Below are 25,583 nucleotides of genomic sequence, written 5' to 3' on the forward strand. Positions count from 1 at the left end.
TTCAAAGCATTATAGACCTGATTTCACCCAGAATCTACTACCTTGGTGAGTAGTCTGCCACAATATACTTCAGCGGACTCTCACTATATCTTTATCTAGTTACCACTCATATATAGCTGCTGACAACACAATGCAGACCACATTAACCCTTTTGCTGGACTGTGAGTCGGTGCTCACTATACAATCCCTTATACTAAGGAAAATATACAAACACTTAATATCTTATTTCTGAAACCATCCTTACTTAATTTTATCCAACTATCCATGAGTGGAGCCAGTTCCTGACCAATGACTACTATTCAGACGTCCAGTACAACAACATTCTGACTTCAACAATTTGCTACAGCCTTTCTCCACAGCTCTACTTCTATCTCTTCTACTATCTCTTGAGATTATTTACAAACTGACTGACTCTGCATCCCTCCCATTCTGTTCTGTGTGAATTCTTTTCTCTCCTCCTTCCCACTGTCTTATCCTGCCCCAAATTCCTATAAGACTTCCTCAGTATATAACATATACTGTATCTTATTCAATGGAGACTTTAAAGATCAGTTTAGAGGATTCCCTCCTTCCCTTCCTGTCCTTTTTTCCAAGATACTACACACTATATATACTGTATCTAAATCAAAAGTGACTTTTAAGGTCCCTCTGCCTTTTTCCTGCCCTTTTTTTTCCAAGATACTACTGTATCTAAATCAAAAGTGACTAATTAAGGTCAGATGGAGGGTTTTTAGGGATCACTATGTCCCTTTGTCACGTGACTACTTACTTTCCACAGAACACAAATGAGAAATACAACGAATGCACATCCACAACAAGTCAGCAGAACAATTTCAGCCCAAGTTTCCATCTACTTAACACTCATACAACATACTGCTCTTAGGTTCTTGCAAAAAGCTTGAGATGTTTATATAAGGAACATATGTGTTTACCTCACACTCGGACAGGAGAACAAAGTCCTTAGAAACACAGATCAAATTGGTAAGATAAAAGCTCTTACCTTGCAGCTGCTGACTTTGGATCTGTGGTCCCAGGAACTTCTGTAATCACTGGTTGTCCGGGAGATCAGCAAACCTTCTCCTTATCTCTCAAGCCCACCCAGGGATGCCAGATTTGATAGGGACAGCAATGGATCCCTCTGTATGTTGTAGAGGTCCTAATTAGATAATTAATTAACAGGCCTAGATGGACTGCAGCCATCTTTCTTTTAAGCCTGGAGAACTGATTAAAGACACAAGATGGTAGTGTATCAAAAGAGTTCTGATTTTATTATAAGAAAAAGGTAGTTTAAATACATTACAGACAAAGAGCTGGCTTGGCTATTCTAATTAGTATACCATGATTGGTCATAGAGATATAAGATAAGCCTGGCACATGACTATTGGCTGAGGCCTGATATGATCTGCATCTCATTATAACTTTCCACACTGGGATGGACTTTCCCATGAAACAAAGAAGGATTCAAAATACTTATGTGTGAGCTAACATCCCAGACTGTCTATATGTATATATCATGGCAAAAGAGATAAGATGACATGTTCCATAGACCCTGTGTCTATACACTCTAAGTGACCTTCATATACCATAAAATATGACAGAGTGCCCAGATACCATAAGATTAATACTTTTGTTGGTTATGTGTCCATACATCATGTAAAGGAGATAAGAGATATACAAAGTCAGCTGCATCTTCTCAAAATGAGGCCCTTGAGAGATAAGGATTAGCAACCTCTGCATTAACGTTCATTATCACATTCCTTAAAGTCTAACAAAGGGCCTCCTTGACTTAAGCAGAAAAATACATACTTATGTGAAAGAGTACAAGATGGCTGCCAAAATACAAAGATGGAGGACTTAACTCTAACAGTACTACATGGTAAGGCCTAACAATATACTGTGTACTACACTGTAAGGCCTGATAATATATTGTGTACTACACTGTAAGGCCTAACAATATACTGTGTACTACACTGTAAGGCCTAACAATATACTGTGTACTACACGGTAAGGCCTAACAATATACTGTGTACTACACTGTAAGGCGTAACAATATACTGTGTACTACACTGTAAGGCCTGATAATATATTGTGTACTACACTGTAAGGCCTAACAATATACTGTGTACTACACTGTAAGGCCTAACAATATACTGTGTACTACACGGTAAGGCCTAACAATATACTGTGTACTACACGGTAAGGCCTAACAATATACTGTGTACTACACTGTAAGGCCTAACAATATACTGTGTACTACACTGTAAGGCCTAACAATATACTGTGTACTACACTGTAAGGCCTAACAATATACTGTGTACTACACTGTAAGGCCTGATAATATACTGTGTACTACACTGTAAGGCCTAACAATATACTGTGTACTACACTGTAAGGCCTAACAATATACTGTGTACTACACGGTAAGGCCTAACAATATACTGTGTACTACACTGTAAGGCGTAACAATATACTGTGTACTACACTGTAAGGCCTAACAATATACTGTGTACTACACTGTAAGGCCTAACAATATACTGTGTACTACACTGTAAGGCCTAACAATATACTGTGTACTACACGGTAAGGCCTAACAATATACTGTGTACTACACGGTAAGGCCTAACAATATACTGTGTACTACACGGTAAGGCCTAACAATATACTGTGTACTACACGGTAAGGCCTAACAATATACTGTGTACTACACGGTAAGGCCTAACAATATACTGTGTACTACACGGTAAGGCCTAACAATATACTGTGTACTACATTGTAAGGCCTAACAATATACTGTGTACTACACGGTAAGGCCTAACAATATACTGTGTACTACACTGTAAGGCCTAACAATATACTGTGTACTACACTGTAAGGTCTAACAATATACTGTGTACTACACTGTAAGGCCTAACGGAGGAAAATGGTAGGGAATTTGGTGTGGAATTTCAGCGCTGAAAAAAAAGCCTCCCATTGACTTCCATGCAAGCATAAAAAGGAACCCAATAAAATCAATGGAAGGCTTTTTTCAGCGCTGAAATTCAGCACCAAATTCAGCACCATTTTCCTCTTTGTGAATGGACAATAAGGCTAAGGCCCCATGTAGCATGCCACAGCAAAAAAAAGCGTTGCGAGAAAAATTCTGGCAGCAACACATCAGTTTTTCCCATACTGCTTATTGCAGAAACTCCACAGAGGTTTCCTCTGAGGACTTTCTTCTTCCTTTATACCTATAAGGAAACCGCCGGTGTTTCTGTAGGTATAAGTGACATGCTGCGATTTCCAAAACCACAACAGTTTTGGAAATTGCAGTGTGTCTGCTGTGTGTATTTTTCTGCATTTTGTGGATGGGATTGCATAGACTATATACCTACACACTCAGGCTGTTCGGGGAGTCCGCATTGGGACTCAACCAAACAGACTACCGAAAACATTAGCAAATGGTGTGCAGTGAAAGCACACTGATCCCATAGACTATAATGGGGTCCATGTACTTTCCATGCGGTGTCAGCAGGGAACATGCAGTCAGAAAAGTACTTCATGATCTACTTCTCTGTCCACATGATTCATGTGGAGACCGCATGGAAAGCACACGGACCCCATTATAGTCTATGGGGTCAGTGTGCTATCACTGCACACCATTTGCTAATGCTTTCGGCAATCCATTCTGGGGGTCCCCATGCGGACTTCCCGAATGGATTACCGAACGCAGATGTGAACTAGACATTATACATATACCATATGTACTCTCACATATACATTATTATAGCATATATACTCACACATATACATTTATATACATTCATATACCATATACAAGTCATATATATATATATATACTTATATGAATGTATATGAATACTATATATACTCACATTTATACATACACTCACATACATTATTATAGCATACTGTATATACTCACACATACCTGTATACAAACATACAGTACTCACACAATATACAACACATACATTAAACAAATGTACACACTTATATACATATTAAGCATACATATTTTACCACAAGAATATACTCACATTTGTCAGAAGTGAAACATTGCAGCAGACTGCTCCTGTCTTCTCCACACGCTCCGATGTGAGAGATGAGGCAATAGTTTACAAGGGGGGAGGGGAGAAGTTCAGGCAGCACAGACAGGGAAGAAAGCAGAGATCGCTACTGCAAATAAGTGAGAGGATTACAAGTGGCTATTAGCTCATGCTGAAGCTGCACATGGTGTCCATATATATATATATATATATATATATATATATATATATACTGTCCCTATATATCGGGAGGACACCATGTATAGCTTCTCCATCAGCTAATGGGGGCCCCTGTGTGTTGAGGCAAATGCATTGCTCAGGATCCCGTTCGGGCCCCAACCAATGCATCTGAAGTGGCTAAATGAGGAATTAACAGTCAGGGCTCGGGGCCCACCGGGGGTTTCACCGGTTCCCCGGTGGGCCAGTCCGACCCTGCATGCGTGCTATGATATGCGAAAAGCCCGAACTGAAAAATTCTTAATTTATATCACAGTTAGCCGTTTCTCAAAAACCGTATGTGAATGGGAAAATTTTGAGTTATTTCTGTGATCAGCATCAAAAACTTTATCTGGTACACATGGGATTACGAAGGAAACAAAAACCTTCTAAACCAGTGTTGCCAATTTAACAAAAAGGTCCATACTGAGAACGATTGATAATGGGGGAAAAATTTTAGAGCCTGGAATAAGATTGCATGGAAACTTACTGTGTATGCTAACCTTTGCAAGATCTAGCTACATGTGCGCTTTTTTGCTGCGGCCTGTTATTTGGGGCCTTAGCCTAAAGAAATATTTATGGGCTCTATATACAACTAGCTTTATGGAATGGTTTAATGTGCTGCAGCATTAAAACCATACCAATAATACATTAGTTACGGCTGTTTGCACTTAAAAAGGATCTGTTATCATATTTCATAGAACTGCATTAAATAGTCTAAGACTGGTGTACTTACTTGGCAAATCCATGTCAGGTATATTCCTTTCTGAAAATGTCCCACCGGATAATGAAATGAACATGAGTCTAAACTAGCTCATTTATTCACTATATTCATAAACTAAACTCAACATCTGCCTACCTATCCTGACAAGTTCCTTTCAGTGTACCCGCTCCCATGTTACTGCTGCTACTGAAATCTCAAGGCTCAGTACAATGTGTAGCTGGTCAATCTGGCTAGGTAGGTAGATACTGAGTTTAGCGCATGAATACACCAGACTAGCCAGTTATTTCAGTCTGGAGAGGCAATGAAAGTGCTCATTTTAATATCAGAAAAACTCAAAAAGGATTATTAATCCATTGTAACATGTATTGTAAAGCTAAAACTATCAGCCTCATTAGGCCTAAGAGATCTATATATACAGTATGTAAAATATATGCAGTTTGTTATATGAATTACAGACCTAGGGATTGATATGTTAATTATGTTGACACATTAATTTATAACATCTAATATTGTCTGTTCATGTCAAATCTGATTTGCAAAGTGCTGCAGAATATGTTGGCTATACACACACATATGTATATACCAAATTTGGTTATGTAAATTGTGAGCACTATAATGTATGTTTTTATCCTGTGAAGGTCATACTTCTGTTTTGCAATAACAATGCAAAGTCCGCCGGGTTTCCACCCGATTTCCATCTGAAAAATCCAGGAAAATGCAGAGAGATTTTCTATTTGTTTCCACATCTTAACTAGTTCTGTACTGAAATCTCATCTGTCATATGCGCAAACTTCATTTTATGGTACATGGAAGTGTTTTCCCATCTTCCTAAATCATCTGATGTTATCTCTGTTGCCATTGTTAAAGGGGTTGTCGCATCTCAAGGATCCTATCTATACAGGTAGTTTATGTAAATTGAAGAATATACAGTCCTATGAAAAAGTTTGGGCACCCCTATTAATCTTAATCATTTTTAGTTCTAAATATTTTGGTGTTTGCAACAGCCATTTCAGTTTGATATATCTAATAACTGATGGACACAGTAATATTTCAGGATTGAAATGAGGTTTATTGTACTAACAGAAAATGTGCAATATGCATTAAACCAAAATTTGACCGATGCAAAAATATGGGCACCTCAACAGAAAAGTGACATTAATATTTAGTACATCCTCCTTTTGCAAAGATAACAGCCTCTAGTCGCTTCCTGTAGCTTTTAATCAGTTCCTGGATCCTGGATGAAGGTATTTTGGACCATTTCTTTCTACAAAACAATTCAAGTTCAGTTAAGTTTGATGGTCGCCGAACATGGACAGCCCGCTCTCAAATGATCTGAAAACAAAGATTGTTCAACATAGTTGTTCAGGGGAAGGATACAAAACGTTGTCTCAGAGATTTAACCTGTCAGTTTCCACTGTGAGGAACATAGTAAGGAAATGGAAGACCCCAGGGACAGTTCTTGTTAAGCCCAGAAGTGGCAGGCCAAGAAAAATATCAGAAAGGCAGAGAAGAAGAATGGTGAGAACAGTCAAGGACAATCCACAGACCACCTCCAAAGAGCTGCAGCATCATCTTGCTGCAGATGGTGTCACTGTGCATCGGTCAGCTATACAGCGCACTTTGCACAAATAGAAGCTGTATGGGAGAGTGATGAGAAAGAAGCCGTTTCTGCACGTACGCCACAAATAGAGTTGCCTGAGGTATGAAAAAGCACATTTGGACAAGGCAGCTTCATTTTGGAAACAAAAATTGAGTTGTTTGGTTATAAAAAAAGGCGTTATGCATGGTGTCCAAAAAGAAACAGCATTCCAAGAAAAACACATGCTACCCACTGTAAAATTTGGTGGAGGTTCCATCATGCTTTGGGGCTGTGTGGCCAATGCCGGCATCGGGAATCTTGTTAAAGTTGAGAGTCGCATGGATTCCACTCAGTATCAGCAGATTCTTGAGAATAATGTTCAAGAATCAGTGACGAAGTTGAAGTTACGCCGGGGATGGATATTTCAGCAAGACAATGATCCAAAACACCGCTCCAAATCCTCAGGCATTCATGCAGAGGAACAATTACAATGTTCTGGAATGGCCATCCCAGTCCCCAGACCTGAATATCATTGAACATCTGTGGGATGATTTGAAGCGGGCTGTCCATGCTCGGCGACCATCTAACTTAACTGAACTTGAATTGTTTGTCCAAAATACCTTTATCCAGGATCCAGGAACTGATTAAAAGCTACAGGAAGCGACTAGAGGCTGTTATCTTTGCAAAAGGAGGATCTACTAAATATTAATGTCACTTTTCTGTTGAGGTGCCCATACTTTTGCACCGGTCAAATTTTGGTTTAATGCATATTGCACATTTTCTGTTAGTACAATAAACCTCATTTCAATCCTGAAATATTACTGTGTCCATCAGTTATTAGATATATCAAACTGAAATGGCTGTTGCAAATACCAAAATATTTAGAACTAAAAATGATTAAGATTAATAGGGGTGCCCAAACTTTTTCATAGGACTGCATATATATATATATATATATATATATATATATATATATATATATATATATTTCCTATAAATATACCTTAGCACTGTTTCCATTAAACAGTGTACAAGTACACACAGTAAACCTGACTTTAAGCAAAAAACAAGTTTACTTCACATGCTAACTGGTAAATCATTGTGTTGACAAGCTGAGGTCAGACAAGCTCAAAAACTGAAGGTACAGAAAGAAAGCTAACACAGTGGGAGGTGACCTTGTTGTAACCTTTAACAACTAAGGAGGTGCCATTTCTTCTATGAGAATCTAAAGACCGCACATAGCTAAAGATCACTCTTGGGTGTAAATCATCTTAGGCAATTCCATCAAGTACTGTGCTAAGGCAAACACATACAGTACACTCACAGTATATATATATATATGCTAATCCAAATCTATAGTGCGTCTGCTTTCAGGTTATTGTTAGTTTCAACCACTACAAAATTTTAGGCATGCAATAATACAATGTTATCAGACAGTTTTTGATGGGTTCTGATGTTATTTGCATTTATATTGTATTTTTGCCATGTTAATACACCTAGTGTTTTAGAACGCTGCTTAAGTTGTCACTTTGTCACTTGTAAGCTAAGTGACAAACAATCTTACAATGGCACTGTCAGCATATTGTTCACAGTTATGGTCACTAATGGGAAACCTAAGGTATGAAGGTCATAAGCGCAAAACAAGAAATATTTCAGACAAGGAACACACAGGAAGACAGAGGGACTAGAGACTTTGTTTCTACTTGACAATAATTTAAATGACAGGTGCGTTAGCACATAAAATGGATCCATATGGTGTCGAGTACAAATTGCCTGTATTTATAAAGGATGTGAAAGATTAATAGACAAACACAGAACATTTTACTGTAGTTTCAGGATCAGGAACCTCTTGTCTTGAATATCTATCATATGTATGAAATATGTATGAGACGTATGAAATTGATATATTTAATACTTATGGCAACAATACATATAAGATAGATAGAGCATGTTTGCATAAAGAATATATACTTTCTTTAAGACACCATTACATTAATATCCTAAAGGGAACTTTCTTTGAAAGGGTTTCCAAATCAACACGATATTGTGAAAATAAGTGGGAAACTATTCACTAACTCCTTGGTACCTGTTTTGTTACTTAGGCTCTACATTGTCAGGTGGGCAGTGTCAGACAAGAGCAGGTAATGGGGTGTGACTAATCAGAAGCGGACAGCGTCAGATGCCCCCTTGTAGGGTTTCTCAGTACAGGTTAGAAAAGGGTGTCTTGAAGGGAGTCAGGTTTGTATGTAATGTAATTTCTTTTTGGAATATTTGATGTGATAAAATACTATAAGCCAGCTATAACTTGTATAGCTGAAACTCACTTTACTGATTTTTCTGTTTATTATCTATTACAGATACTATGAGTTGTAGTTTCTTATCATTTGACCTTATTAGCACAAGGGGTTAATATATTGACTTACAAGGAAATTCAAGAACAAGTGGAAGAGGCTTAACACAAATCAGCATTATGTTTGCTTGTATGTTTTTTGTTTTTTTTTTCCCTGGGAATAAATGTATTGCTCTCCATTAGAGATGAGCGAACAGTAAGATACTCGATATTTGTTATTCGTTTCAAATAGCCGCTCAATATTCAACTATTTGAACGAATATCGAACCCCATTATAGTATATGGGGAAAAATGCTTTGTTTCAGGAGAGCCCACAATTCGACTCAGGAGGGTCACAAGTCCAGTATGACACCTCAGGAAATGATGCCAACTAGAGATGAGCGAACACTAAAATGTTCGAGGTTCGAAATTCGATTCGAACAGCCGCTCAATGTTCGTGTGTTCGAACGGGTTTCGAACCCCATTATAGTCTATGGGGAACAGATACTCGTTAAGGGGGAAACCCAAATCCGTGTCTGGAGGGTCACCAAGTCCACTATGACACCCCAGGAAATGATGCCAACACCTCTGGAATGACACTGGGACAGCAGGGGAAGCATGTCTGGGGGCATCTAACACACCAAAGACCCTCTATTACCCCAACATCACAGCCTAACAACTACACACTTTACACACTCAATACCACCTCTCTGACAGTAGGAAAACACCTTGAAACATGTGTATTTGGCACTTGCAGTGAGGAGAGCTTGTCACCAGCAGTGAATTTGGCCCTTGTAGTAAGTTGAGGTTGGCACCAACATTTGTTTTGAAAATCAGGGTGGATTAAGCCTCTAACCAGCAGAGTTTGGGCAAATTCATGGTGGAGGGAGCCTCTAAACACCCCAGTTTGGACCAATTCATGGTGGAGGGAGCCTCTAAAAACCCCAGTTTGGACCAATTCATGGTGGAGGGAGCCTCTAACCAGCCCAGTGTGGGCAAATTCATGGTGGAGGGAGCCTCTAAAAAACCCAGTTTGGACCAATTCATGGTGGAGGGAGCCTCTAACCAGCCCAGTTTGGGCAAATTCATGGTGGAGGGAGCCTCTAAAAAACCCAGTTTGGACCAATTCATGGTGGAGGGAGCCTCTAACCAGCCCAGTTTGGGCAAATTCATGGTGGAGGGAGCCTCTAAAAAACCCAGTTTGGACCAATTCATGGTGGAGGGAGCCTCTAACCAGCCCAGTTTGGGCAAATTCATGGTGGAGGGAGCCTCTAAAAAACCCAGTTTGGACCAATTCATGGTGGAGGGAGCCTCTAACCAGCCCAGTTTGGGCAAATTCATGGTGGAGGGAGCCTCTAACCAGCCCAGTTTGGACCAATTAATGGTGGAGGGAGCCTCTATCCAGCCCAGTTTGGGCAAATTCATGGTGGAGGGAGCCTCTAAACAGCCCAGTTTGGACCAATTCATGGTGGAGGGAGCCTCTAAAAAACCCAGTTTGGACCAATTCATGGTGGAGGGAGCCTCTAAACAGCCCAGTTTGGGCAAATTCATGGTGGAGGGAGCCTCTAACCAGCCCAGTTTGGACCAATTCATGGTGGAGGGAGCCTCTAACCAGCCCAGTTTGGGCAAATTCATGGTGGAGGGAGCCTCTAAACAGCCCAGTTTGGACCAATTCATGGTGGAGGGAGCCTCTAAAAAACCCAGTTTGGACCAATTCATGGTGGAGGGAGCCTCTAAACAGCCCAGTTTGGGCAAATTCATGGTGGAGGGAGCCTCTAACCAGCCCAGTTTGGACCAATTAATGGTGGAGGGAGCCTCTAAACAGCCAAGTTTTGGGAAATTCATGGTGGAGGGAGCCTCTAACCAGCCCAGTTTGGACCAATTCATGGTGGAGGGAGCCTCTAAACAGCCCAGTTTGGGCAAATTCATGGTGGAGGGAGCCTCTAAAAAACCCAGTTTGGACCAATTCATGGTGGAGGGAGCCTCTAACCAGCCCAGTTTGGACCAATTAATGGTGGAGGGAGCCTCTAAACAGCCAAGTTTGGACCAATTCATGGTGGAGGGAGCCTCTAAAAACCCCAGTTTGGACCAATTCATGGTGGAGGGAGCCTCTAACCAGTCCAGTTTGGGCAAATTCATGGTGGAGGGAGCCTCTAACCAGCCCAGTTTGGACCAATTAATGGTGGAGGGAGCCTCTAAACAGCCAAGTTTGGACCAATTCATGGTGGAGGGAGCCTCTAAAAACCCCAGTTTGGACCAATTCATGGTGGAGGGAGCCTCTAACCAGCCCAGTTTGGGCAAATTCATGGTGGAGGGAGGCTCTAAACAGCCCAGTTTGGGCACATTCATGGTGGAGGGAGCCTCTAACCAGCCCAGTTTGGACCAATTAATGGTGGAGGGAGCCGCTAAACAGCCCAGTTTGGACCAATTCATGGTGGAGGGAGCCTCTAAAAACCCCAGTTTGGACCAATTCATGGTGGAGGGAGCCTCTAAAAAACCCAGTTTGGACCAATTCATGGTGGAGGGAGCCTCTAACCAGCCCAGTTTGGACCAATTAATGGTGGAGGGAGCCTCTAAACAGCCAAGTTTGGACCAATTCATGGTGGAGGGAGCCTCTAAAAAACCCAGTTTGGACCAATTCATGGTGGAGGGAGCCTCTAACCAGCCCAGTTTGGACCAATTAATGGTGGAGGGAGCCTCTAAACAGCCAAGTTTGGACCAATTCATGGTGGAGGGAGCCTCTAAACAGCCCAGTTTGGGCACATTCATGGTGGAGGGAGCCTCTAACCAGCCCAGTTTGGACCAATTAATGGTGGAGGGAGCCGCTAAACAGCCCAGTTTGGACCAATTCATGGTGGAGGGAGCCTCTAAAAACCCCAGTTTGGACCAATTCATGGTGGAGGGAGCCTCTAAAAACCCCAGTTTGGACCAATTCATGGTGGAGGGAGCCTCTAACCAGCCCAGTTTGGGCAAATTCATGGTGGAGGGAGCCTCTAAACAGCCCAGTTTGGGCAAATTCATGGTGGAGGGAGCCTCTAACCAGCCCAGTTTGGACCAATTAATGGTGGAGGGAGCCGCTAAACAGCCCAGTTTGGACCAATTCATGGTGGAGGGAGCCTCTAAAAACCCCAGTTTGGACCAATTCATGGTGGAGGGAGCCTCTAAAAAACCCAGTTTGGACCAATTCATGGTGGAGGGAGCCTCTAACCAGCCCAGTTTGGACCAATTAATGGTGGAGGGAGCCTCTAAACAGCCAAGTTTGGACCAATTAATGGTGGAGGGAGCCTCTAACCAGCCCAGTTTGGACCAATTCATGGTGGAGGGAGCCTCTAACCAGCCCAGTTTGGACCAATTAATGGTGGAGGGAGCCTCTAAACAGCCAAGTTTGGACCAATTCATGGTGAAGGGAGCCTCTAAACAGCCCAGTTTGGGCACATTCATGGTGGAGGGAGCCTCTAACCAGCCCAGTTTGGACCAATTAATGGTGGAGGGAGCCGCTAAACAGCCCAGTTTGGACCAATTCATGGTGGAGGGAGACTCTAAAAACCCCAGTTTGGACCAATTCATGGTGGAGGGAGCCTCTAAAAACCCCAGTTTGGACCAATTCATGGTGGAGGGAGCCTCTAACCAGCCCAGTTTGGGCAAATTCATGGTGGAGGGAGCCTCTAAACAGCCCAGTTTGGGCAAATTCATGGTGGAGGGAGCCTCTAACCAGCCCAGTTTGGACCAATTCATGGTGGAGGGAGCCTCTAACCAGCCCAGTTTGGGCAAATTCATGGTGGAGGGAGCCTCTAAACAGCCCAGTTTGGACCAATTCATGGTGGAGGGAGCCTCTAAAAAACCCAGTTTGGACCAATTAATGGTGGAGGGAGCCTCTAAACAGCCAAGTTTGGACCAATTCATGGTGGAGGGAGCCTCTAAACAGCCCAGTTTGGGCACATTCATGGTGGAGGGAGCCTCTAACCAGCCCAGTTTGGACCAATTAATGGTGGAGGGAGCCGCTAAACAGCCCAGTTTGGACCAATTCATGGTGGAGGGAGCCTCTAAAAACCCCAGTTTGGACCAATTCATGGTGGAGGGAGCCTCTAAAAACCCCAGTTTGGACCAATTCATGGTGGAGGGAGCCTCTAACCAGCCCAGTTTGGGCAAATTCATGGTGGAGGGAGCCTCTAAACAGCCCAGTTTGGGCAAATTCATGGTGGAGGGAGCCTCTAACCAGCCCAGTTTGGAACAATTAATGGTGGAGGGAGCCGCTAAACAGCCCAGTTTGGACCAATTCATGGTGGAGGGAGCCTCTAAAAACCCCAGTTTGGACCAATTCATGGTGGAGGGAGCCTCTAAAAAACCCAGTTTGGACCAATTCATGGTGGAGGGAGCCTCTAACCAGCCCAGTTTGGACCAATTAATGGTGGAGGGAGCCTCTAAACAGCCAAGTTTGGACCAATTAATGGTGGAGGGAGCCTCTAACCAGCCCAGTTTGGACCAATTCATGGTGGATGGAGCCTCTAACCAGCCCAGTTTGGACCAATTAATGGTGGAGGGAGCCTCTAAACAGCCAAGTTTGGACCAATTCATGGTGGAGGGAGCCTCTAAACAGCCCAGTTTGGGCACATTCATGGTGGAGGGAGCCTCTAACCAGCCCAGTTTGGACCAATTAATGGTGGAGGGAGCCGCTAAACAGCCCAGTTTGGACCAATTCATGGTGGAGGGAGCCTCTAAAAACCCCAGTTTGGACCAATTCATGGTGGAGGGAGCCTCTAAAAACCCCAGTTTGGACCAATTCATGGTGGAGGGAGCCTCTAACCAGCCTAGTTTGGGCAAATTCATGGTGGAGGGAGCCTCTAACCAGCCCAGTTTGGGCAAATTCATGGTGGAGGGAGCCTCTAACCAGCCCAGTTTGGACCAATTCATGGTGGAGGGAGCCTCTAACCAGCCCAGTTTGGGCAAATTCATGGTGGAGGGAGCCTCTAAACAGCCCAGTTTGGACCAATTCATGGTGGAGGGAGCCTCTAAAAAACCCAGTTTGGACCAATTAATGGTGGAGGGAGCCTCTAAACAGCCAAGTTTGGACCAATTCATGGTGGAGGGAGCCTCTAAACAGCCCAGTTTGGGCACATTCATGGTGGAGGGAGCCTCTAACCAGCCCAGTTTGGACCAATTAATGGTGGAGGGAGCCGCTAAACAGCCCAGTTTGGACCAATTCATGGTGGAGGGAGCCTCTAAAAACCCCAGTTTGGACCAATTCATGGTGGAGGGAGCCTCTAAAAACCCCAGTTTGGACCAATTCATGGTGGAGGGAGCCTCTAACCAGCCCAGTTTGGGCAAATTCATGGTGGAGGGAGCCTCTAAACAGCCCAGTTTGGGCAAATTCATGGTGGAGGGAGCCTCTAACCAGCCCAGTTTGGACCAATTAATGGTGGAGGGAGCCGCTAAACAGCCCAGTTTGGACCAATTCATGGTGGAGGGAGCCTCTAAAAACCCCAGTTTGGACCAATTCATGGTGGAGGGAGCCTCTAAAAAACCCAGTTTGGACCAATTCATGGTGGAGGGAGCCTCTAACCAGCCCAGTTTGGACCAATTCATGGTGGAGGGAGCCTCTAAACAGCCAAGTTTGGACCAATTAATGGTGGAGGGAGCCTCTAACCAGCCCAGTTTGGACCAATTCATGGTGGAGGGAGCCTCTAACCAGCCCAGTTTGGACCAATTAATGGTGGAGGGAGCCTCTGAACAGCCAAGTTTGGACCAATTCATGGTGGAGGGAGCCTCTAAACAGCCCAGTTTGGGCACATTCATGGTGGAGGGAGCCTCTAACCAGCCCAGTTTGGACCAATTAATGGTGGAGGGAGCCGCTAAACAGCCCAGTTTGGACCAATTCATGGTGGAGGGAGCCTCTAAAAACCCCAGTTTGGACCAATTCATGGTGGAGGGAGCCTCTAAAAACCCCAGTTTGGACCAATTCATGGTGGAGGGAGCCTCTAACCAGCCCAGTTTGGGCAAATTCATGGTGGAGGGAGCCTCTAAACAGCCCAGTTTGGGCAAATTCATGGTGGAGGGAGCCTCTAACCAGCAGAGGTGGTGGAAATCAGGGTGGAGGGAGCCTCTAACCAGCAGAGTTGGGGGAAATCAGGGTGGAGGGAGCCTAGTATTAGCAGAATTGTGCAACGCTTATGGTGGATGAGTATGAGGATGCGGAGGAATTGGAGAGGTTGAGTACAGACATGGAGTTTCATGTTGGGGTGCTTTACACAGGTGGGCACAAAAATGACGGCTCTACCCAGTGGTGGTTCATTTTTATCAAAGTGAGCCGGTCGGCACTCTCAGCTGACAGACGGGTGCGCTTGTCAGTGATGATGCCACCGGCTGCACTGAACACCGTCTCAGATAGGACGCTGGCGGCAGGACAGGACAGCACCTCCAAGGCATATAGGGCAAGTTCAAGCCACAGGTCCAACTTCGACACCCAATACGTGTAGGGCGCAGAGGGGTCGGAGAGGACAGGGCTGTGGTCGGAAAGGTATTCCCGCAACATGCGCCTATACTTCTCACGCCTGGTGACACTAGGACCCTCCTTGGCGGCACTTTGGCGAGGGGGTGCCATCAAGGTGTCCCAGACCTTAGACAGTGTGCCCCTCGTTTGTGTGGACCGGTGAGAACTTGGTTGCCTACTGGAGGAACTGCCCTCCCTGCCGCCAACGTCACATGCTGGAAACATCTCCATCATATTCTGCACCAATTGCCTGTGGCAAGCATTGATGCGATTGGCCCTCCCCTCTACCGGAATAAAAGACGAGATGTTGTTTTTATACCGGGGGTCAAGGATAGCAAAGATCCAGTACTGGTTGTCCTCCATGATTTTGACAATACGCTTGTCGGTTGTAAAGCACCCCAACATGAACTCAGCCATGTCTGCCACAGTGTTAGTTGGCATGACTCCTCTGGCCCCACCGGAAAGTTCAATCTCCATTTCCTCCTCATCCTCCATGTCTACCCATCCGCGCTGCAACAATGGGACGATTCGAAGTTGCCCGGAAGCCTCCTGTATCACTATCACATCATCGGACAACTCTTCTTCCTCCTCCTCCTCCTCCTCCTCCTCCATTAAACGCAGTGAAGCGGACAGATGTGTGGACCTACTCTCCAGCTGTGACGGATCGGATGCTATCCCTAACTCCTCTGTGTGATCTGAGTTATCCCTGATGTCAATCAGGGATTCTCTCAGAACACACAAGAGCGGGATTGTAAGGCTCACCATCGCATCCTCAGAGCTCACCCTCCTTGTGGACTCCTCAAAGACCCGTAGGATGTCACAAAGGTCTCTCATCCATGGCCACTCATGGATGTGAAACTGAGGCAGCTGACTTTGTGGCACCCTAGGGTTTTGTAGCTGGTATTCCATCAAAGGTCTCTGCTGCTCAACCACTCTATTCAACATCTGAAACGTTGAGTTCCAGCGTGTGGGGACGTCGCACAAAAGCCGGTGTTGTGGCACATGCAGGCGTTGCTGGAGAGATTTTAAGCTAGCAGCGGCTACTGTCGACTTGCGAAAGTGGCCGCACTTTCACCAGTAGCTCTGGAACATTGGGGTAGCTCTTTAGGAAACGTTGCACCACTAGGTTGAAGACGTGGGCCAGGCATGGAACATGTTGGAGTCCGGCAAGCTCCAGAGCTGCTACCAGGTTCCGGCCGTTATCACAAACGACCATGCCTGGGCCCAGGTGCAGCGGCTCAAACCATATTGCCGTCTCATCGAGGAGGGCATCCCTCACCTCGGAGGCAGTGTGCTGTCTGTCCCCCAAGCTGATCAGCTTCAGCACAGCCTGCTGACGTCTACCAACGCCAGTGCTGCAACGTTTCCAACTCGTAGCTGGGGTCAATCTAACAGCGGAGGAGGAGGCGGTGGCGGAGGAGGAGGCGGTGGCGGAGGAGGAGGCGGTAGAGGAGGAGGAGGAGGGGGGTGTTCTTCTCGTGTCCCTGCCAGGAATGTTAGGCGGGGAGACGAGGTACACCGGGCCAGTTTGGGAAGCAGTCCCAGCCTCAACTACATTCACCCAGTGTGCCGTCAGTGAAATGTAGCGTCCCTGTCCGCATGCACTTGTCCACGCGTCGGTGGTCAAGTGGACCTTTGTGCAAAGCGCGGAACTAAGGGCCCGCCTGATGTTGAGTGACACGTGCTGGTGCAAGGCGGGGACGGCACACCGGGAGAAGTAGTGACGGCTAGGGACGGCATAGCGAGGTGCCGCAGTTGCCATCAGGTCCAGGAAGGCGGGAGTTTCAACAAGCCGGAACGCCAACATCTCCTGGGCCAGCAGTTTAGCGATGTTGGCGTTCAAGGCTTGCGCGTGTGGGTGGTTAGCAGTGTATTTCTGCCGCCGCTCCAATGTCTGAGAGATGGTGGGTTGTTGTAAAGAAACGCCTGATGGTGCCTTTGATGGTGCAGGAGAAGGAGATAAGACAGGACCAGGGGAGGATGAGGTAGAAGTCAACAAAGTGGCGGAGGCAGATGAAGTGGTGTCCTGGCTCGTCCTCTGGAGTGCATCGCCAGCACAGTCAGCAGTGGCAGTGGCAGAGGCAGAGGCAGTGGCAGAGGCAGTGGCAGTGGCGTGAACGGCAGGCGGCCTTTGTCCTGCCGTTGCTGCCTGCCACTGATTCCAGTGCTTGGATTCCAAATGACGGCGCATTGAAGTGGTGGACAGGTTGCTCTTCTCAGAGCCCCTAATCAATTTCGAGAGGCAAATTGTGCAGACAACACTATATCTGTCCTCGGCGCATTCCTTGAAAAAACTCCACACCTTCGAGAAACGTGCCCTCGAGGTGGGAGTTTTTCGGGGCTGGGTACGAACTGGAACATCTTGGGAGATTCCGGGTGTGGCCTGGCTTCGCCTAAGCTGCTGACCTCTGCCTCTGCCTCTAGCTACCCTTTTTGGTGCTGCACCTGCTTCAACATCCACACTACTTTCCCCGCTTGACATCCCCCCTGTCCAGGTCGGGTCAGTGTCCTCATCATCCACCACTTCCTCTTCCAACTCCTGTCTCATCTCCTCCTCCCGCACAATGCGCCGGTCAACTGGATGCCCTGACGGCAACTGCGTCACATCATCGTCGATGAGGGTGGGTTGCTGGTCATCCACCACCAAATCGAATGGAGATGGAGGAGACTCTAGTGTTTGAGCATCTGGACACAGATGCTCCTCTGTTAGGTTCGTGGAATCGTGACGTGGAGAGGCAGGTTGAGGGACAATGAAAGGAGCGGAGAACAGCTCTGGGGAGCAGGGACAGTTTGGGTTATTGTTCTGTAAAGCTTCGGAATTTTGGGAGGAAGGAAGACAAGACTGTTGGGTAATAGGAGGAGAGGAGGCAGAGTCTGACTGGCTGCTGGACAATGTGCTGTAAGCGTTCTCTGACAGCCATTGCAAGACCTGTTCCTGGTTCTCGGGCCTACTAAGGTTTGTACCCTGCAGTTTAGTTAATGTGGCAAGCAACCCTGGCACTGTGGAGTGGCGCAATGCTTGCTGCCCCACAGGAGTAGGCACGGGACGCCCTGTGGCTTCACTGCTACCTTGCTCCCCAGAACCATTCCCCCGACCTCGCCCACGGCCTCGTCCACGTCCCTTTCCGGGAGCCTTGCGCATTTTGAATTCCTAGTTAGAAATTGGCACTGTATACCAGTAGTAAAAATTGTGGGTGCACGTAACCCCAATATATTCTTTGAATTCCCAGTCAGACACTGGCACTATATGGCAGTAGCAAGAAATGAGGGTATTTGTATTCCCAATATATTCTTTGAATTCCCAGTCAGACAATGGCACTGTATACCAGTAGTAAAAATTGTGGGTGCACGTAACCCCAATATATTCTTTGAATTCCCAGTCAGACACTGGCACTATATGGCAGTAGCAAGAAATGAGGGTATTTGTATTCCCAATATATTCTTTGAATTCCCAGTCAGACAATGGCACTGTATACCAGTAGTAAAAAATTGTGGGTGCACGTAACCCCAATATATTCTTTGAATTACCAGTCAGAAACTGGCACTATATGGCAGTAGCAAGAAATGAGGGTATTTGTATTCCCAATATATTCTTTGAATTCCCAGTCAGACAATGGCACTGTATACCAGTAGTAAAAATTGTGGGTGCACGTAACCCCAATATATTCTTTGAATTCCCAGTCAGACACTGGCACTATATGGCAGTAGCAAGAAATGAGGGTATTTGTATTCCCAATATATTCTTTGAATTCCCAGTCAGACAATGGCACTGTATACCAGTAGTAAAAATTGTGGGTGCACGTAACCACAATATATTCTTTGAATTCCCAGTCAGACACTGGCACTATATGGCAGTAGCAAGAAATGAGGGTATTTGTATTCCCAATATATTCTTTGAATTCCCAGTCAGACAATGGCACTGTATACCAGTAGTAAAAATTGTGGGTGCACGTAACCACAATATATTCTTTGAATTACCAGTCAGAAACTGGCACTATATGGCAGTAGCAAGAAATGAGGGTATTTGTATTCCCAATATATTCTTTGAATTCCCAGTCAGACAATGGCACTGTATACCAGTAGTAAAAATTGTGGGTGCACGTAACCACAATATATTCTTTGAATTCCCAGTCAGACACTGGCACTATATGGCAGTAGCAAGAAATGAGGGTATTTGTATTCCCAATATATTCTTTGAATTCCCAGTCAGACAATGGCACTGTATACCAGTAGTAAAAATTGTGGGTGCACGTAACCACAATATATTCTTTGAATTCCCAGTCAGACACTGGCACTATATGGCAGTAGCAAGAAATGAGGGTATTTGTATTCCCAATATATTCTTTGAATTCCCAGTCAGACAATGGCACTGTATACCAGTAGTAAAAATTGTGGGTGCACGTAACCACAATATATTCTTTGAATTCCCAGTCAGACACTGGCACTATATGGCAGTAGCAAGAAATGAGGGTATTTGTATTCCCAATATATTCTTTGAATTCCCAGTCAGACAATGGCACTGTATACCAGTAGTAAAAATTGTGGGTGCACGTAACCCCAATATATTCTTTGAATTACCAGTCAGAAACTGGCACTATATGGCAGTAGCAAGAAATGAGGGTATTTGTATTCCCAATATATTCTTTGAATTCCCAGTCAGACAATGGCACTGTATACCAGTAGTAAAAATTGTGGGTGCACGTAACCACAATATATTCTTTGAATTACCAGTCAGAAACTGGCACTATATGGCAGTAGCAAGAAATGAGGGTATTTGTATTCCCAATATATTCTTTGAATTCCCAGTCAGACAATGGCACTGTATACCAGTAGTAAAAATTGTGGGTGCACGTAACCACAATATATTCTTTGAATTCCCAGTCAGACACTGGCACTATATGGCAGTAGCAAGAAATGAGGGTATTTGTATTCCCAATATATTCTTTGAATTCCCAGTCAGACAATGGCACTGTATACCAGTAGTAAAAATTGTGGGTGCACGTAACCACAATATATTCTTTGAATTACCAGTCAGAAACTGGCACTATATGGCAGTAGCAAGAAATGAGGGTATTTGTATTCCCAATATATTCTTTGAATTCCCAGTCAGACAATGGCACTGTATACCAGTAGTAAAAATTGTGGGTGCACGTAACCACAATATATTCTTTGAATTACCAGTCAGAAACTGGCACTATATGGCAGTAGCAAGAAATGAGGGTATTTATAACCCCAATATATTCTTTGAATTCCCAGTCAGACAATGGCACTGTATACCAGTAGTAAAAATTGTGGGTGCACGTAACCCCAATATATTCTTTGAATTACCAGTCAGAAACTGGCACTATATGGCAGTAGCAAGAAATGAGGGTATTTGTATTCCCAATATATTCTTTGAATTCCCAGTCAGACAATGGCACTGTATACCAGTAGTAAAAATTGTGGGTGCACGTAACCACAATATATTCTTTGAATTACCAGTCAGAAACTGGCACTATATGGCAGTAGCAAGAAATGAGGGTATTTGTATTCCCAATATATTCTTTGAATTCCCAGTCAGACAATGGCACTGTATACCAGTAGTAAAAATTGTGGGTGCACGTAACCACAATATATTCTTTGAATTACCAGTCAGAAACTGGCACTATATGGCAGTAGCAAGAAATGAGGGTATTTGTATTCCCAATATATTCTTTGAATTCCCAGTCAGACAATGGCACTGTATACCAGTAGTAAAAATTGTGGGTGCACGTAACCACAATATATTCTTTGAATTACCAGTCAGAAACTGGCACTATATGGCAGTAGCAAGAAATGAGGGTATTTGTATTCCCAATATATTCTTTGAATTCCCAGTCAGACAATGGCACTGTATACCAGTAGTAAAAATTGTGGGTGCACGTAACCACAATATATTCTTTGAATTACCAGTCAGAAACTGGCACTATATGGCAGTAGCAAGAAATGAGGGTATTTATAACCCCAATATATTCTTTGAATTCCCAGTCAGAAACTGGCACTGTATACCAGTAGTAAAAATTGTGGGTGCACGTAACCCCAATATATTCTTTGAATTCCCAGTCAGACAATGGCACTATATACCAGTAGCAAGAAATGAGGGTATTTATAACCCCAATATATTCTTTGAATTCCCAGTCAGACAATGGCACTGTATACCAGTAGTAAAAATTGTGCGTGCACGTAACCCCAATATATTCTTTGAATTCCCAGTCAGACACTGGCACTATATGGCAGTAGCAAGAAATGAGGGTATTTGTATTCCCAATATATTCTTTGAATTCCCAGTCAGACAATGGCACTGTATACCAGTAGTAAAAATTGTGGGTGCACGTAACCCCAATATATTCTTTGAATTCCCAGTCAGACAATGGCACTATATGGCAGTAGCAAGAAATGAGGGTATTTATAACCCCAATATATTATTTGAATTACCAGTCAGAAACTGGCACTATATGGCAGTAGCAAAAATAGTGGGTGTATATAGCCCCAATTCTATTGCTAGGGGACTTGCAGGGTATTTCTGGGGTGAAGGTGGGGGGGCACACCGTTGGAACGGGTATCGGGGGTATATATCGGGTATACGGGAATACACTGACAGTGTATTCCATTCAGGATCCTGGGAAAGCTGGGTTGCGGCGATTGAGCCCGTCAGTGCCACGTTACACTGACAAGCTTCTCCCTGGAATTTAGCTCTTACAAGAGCTGTTGTGGTTGTCTTCTCCTTCCTATCCTAGCCTGTCCCTGCCTACCCAGAATCTAAGCCCTAGCTAGCTGGACGGAAACCTCCGTCCCCGGTGAATTGCAAGCTCAGAATGACGCGAACCTGGGCGGCGCTGTTCTTTTAAATTAGAGGTCACATGTTTTTGGCAGCCAATGGGTTTTGCCTACTTTTCTCAACGTCACCGGTGTCGTAGTTCCTGTCCCACCTACCCTGCGCTGTTATTGGAGCAAAAAAGGCGCCAGGGAAGGTGGGAGGGGAATCGAGTAATGGCGCACTTTACCACGCGGTGTTCGATTCGATTCGAACATGCCGAACAGCCTAATATCCGATCGAACATGAGTTCGATAGAACACTGTTCGCTCATCTCTAATGCCAACACCTCTGCAATGCAACTGGGACAGCAGGGGAAGCATGTCTGGGGGCATCTAACAAGCCTAAGACACTGTTTTACCCCATCATCACAGCCTATCAACTACACACTTTCTACACTAAAAAAATCCTCTATCAAAGTGGGAAAATACCTGGAAACCTTCTTTACTCCCCAATTGGATGGACAGAAACCCAAATTTAAGCTAAAGAAACATTAACAAGCACCCCTTTAAATCACGTTGCCCATGACAACCACAGATGGAATAGACAATGGGAAATCCAACAGTACCCACCCTGAACTGTCATTGTGGATGTGTTTGTGTGTGTGTGTGTGTGTGTGTGATGTGGTAAGACCTTTCAAAATTCACTTTTCTGGCCCTTAACGTGAGCCCTTCCAATTTAAGTTAGAGGCCCTTAAGCTGAGCTACCAGCAGAGATTCAGACCTTTTAGGTGACTTCAGCCTTTTACCAGCAGAGTTTTAGGCCCTTTAGCTTAGTTCAGCCTTGCACCAGCAGGGTTTTTGGCCCTTAGAGTGAGTAGACCCTTGCACCAGCTGTGTTTTTGGCCGTTAGAGTGAGTAGAGCCTTGCACCAGCAGTGTTTTTGGCCCTTGGAGTGAGTTGAGCCTCTAACCATCAGAGTTTGGGGGAATCAGGGTGGATTGAGCCTAGTAGGAGCAGAATTGTGCAACGCTGATAGTGAAGGAGTATGAAAAAGGAGGAGGAATTGTAGAAGGTGAGCACACACATGAAACTTCATGTCGGGGTACTTGACACTGGTGGGAATGAAAATGATGGGTCTATCCAGTGACTGTTCATTATCATCAGCGTCAGCCGGTCAGTAGTGTCAGCTGACAGCTGGCTGTGCTTATCCGTAATTATGCCACCGGCTGCGCTGAAGACCCTTTCCAAAAACACGCTAGCGGCAGGGCAGGAAAGGACCTCCAATGCATACAGCGCAAGTTCCAGCCACAAATCCAACTCGGAGACCCAATAAGTATAGGGCACAGAGGGATCGGAGAGGACAGCGCTGGGGTCGGCCAGGTACTCCCACAACATACGCCTATACTTGTCCCTCCTGGTGACACTAGCCCCCTCAGTGGCAGTAGTTTGGCGAGGGGGTGCCATTAACGTGTCCCAGACCTTGGAGAGTGTGCCCCTGCCGGGTGTGGACCGGATGGCAGTTGTTAGCCTGTTGGAGGAACTCTCCTCTCTGCCGCCAACGATAGTTGATGGAAACATCTCCATCATATTCTGCACCAGTTGCTTGTGGCAATCACTCATGCGACTGGCCCTCCCCTCTACCGGAATAAAATTAGAAATATTATTTTTATACAGGGGTTCGAGGATCGCAAAAATCCAGTAGTCGTTGCTCTCCAGGATTTTGACAATGCGTTTGTCAGTTGAAAAGCACCCCAACATGTATTCAGCCATGTGTGCCAGAGTGTTACTTGGCATAACTTGGCTGCCCCCACCGGAATGGTCACTCTCCATTTCCTCCTCTTCCTCCTCCTCCATTTCGCCCCAACCGCACTGCAGCAATGGGACGCATTGAACTTCCCCGCTAGCCTCCAGTGTGACAATGAGATCTGCCACTTTCGTCATCCTCCTCCTCCTCTTCCTCTGTACTTCCTCTATACTCTGTGAAGCGGACAGGGGTGTGCCCTGACTATCTTGCTGGGATTGGTCTGCTCCTATGCCCGACTCCTCAGCGTCCAATGCATTATCCCTGATGGCAATGAGGGATTCTCGCATCACACACAGGAGCGGGATTGTTACACTCAGAAGTGCGTCGTCACAGCTGACCCTCTTAGTGGACTCCTCAAAGACATGCAAGATCTTGCATAAGTCTGCCATCCATGGCCACTCATGGTGCAGAAACTGCGGGAGCCGACTCTGAGGAACCCTTGGGTTTTGGAGATGGTACTCCATCAAGGGTCTCTGCTGCTCACACACTACGCTTAACATGTGGTATGTCGAGGTCCAGCGTGTGGGGACGTTGCACAACAGCCGGTGTTCTGGCAGATGGAGGCGTTGCTGGAGGCTTCGGAGGCTAACAGCGGCTACTGTAGACTTGCAAAAGTGGGCGCACAAGCGCCGCATTTTCACTAGTAGCTCATGAACGTTGGGGTACGTTTTTAAAAACCGTTGCACCACTAAATTGAAAATGTGGGCCAGGCATGGAATGTGTTGGAGGTTGGCAAGCTCCAGAGCCGCTACCAGGTTCTGGCCGTTATCACACACGACCATGCCTGGTCCCAGGTGCAGCGGCGAAAACCATGTTGTCTCATCGAGGAGGGCATCCCTCACCTCGGAGGCAGTGTGCTGTCTGTCCAACAAGTTGATGAGCTTCAGCACGGCCTGCTGACATCTCCATACGCCAGTGCTGCAGCGTTTCCAGCAGGTAGCTGGACTCGATGTGATGGCGGAGGAGGAGGTGGAGGAAAGTGGTGGTTCAGAGCCCCTGCCAGGAATGTTGGGCGGGGAAATGAGGTACACTGCCCCAGTTTGTAACCGGGTCTCAGCCTCAACTACATTCACCCAGTGTGCCATCAGTGAAATGTAGTGTCCCTGTCCGCATGCACTTGTCCATGCGTCGGTGGTCAAATGGACCTTTGTGCAAAACGCGGAACTAAGGGGCCGCCTGATGTTGCGTGACACATGCTGGTGCAAGGCGGGGATGGCACAGCGGGAAAAGTAGTGACGGCATAGCGAGGTGCCGCACTTGCCATCAGGTCACGGAAGGCCTGAGTTTCCACAAGCCGGAACGGCAACATCTCCTGGGCCAGGAGTTTGGAGATGTGCACGTTTAAGGCTTGTGCATGTGGGTGGGTAGCGCTGCATTTTTGCCTGCGCTCAAACGTCTGGGAGATGGTGGGTTGCTGGGAAGAGGCACATGATGGTGCAGGAGAAGGTGCTGAGGCAGGAGAAGGAGCTGAGGCTGGAAAAGGGGAGGATGAAGAAGAAGTCTCCAAAGTGGCAGAGGCAGATGTGGAGGTGTCCTGGCTTCTGGTCTGGACTGCAGTCCCAGCACTGGCAACAGTGGGAGAGGCAGTGGCAGCAACGCCGCCCAGTGCTTGCCTTCCAAATGA

This window comes from Leptodactylus fuscus, chromosome 1 (genome assembly GCF_031893055.1).
Source record: "Leptodactylus fuscus isolate aLepFus1 chromosome 1, aLepFus1.hap2, whole genome shotgun sequence".
In the NCBI taxonomy this organism is placed as follows: domain Eukaryota; kingdom Metazoa; phylum Chordata; class Amphibia; order Anura; family Leptodactylidae; genus Leptodactylus; species Leptodactylus fuscus.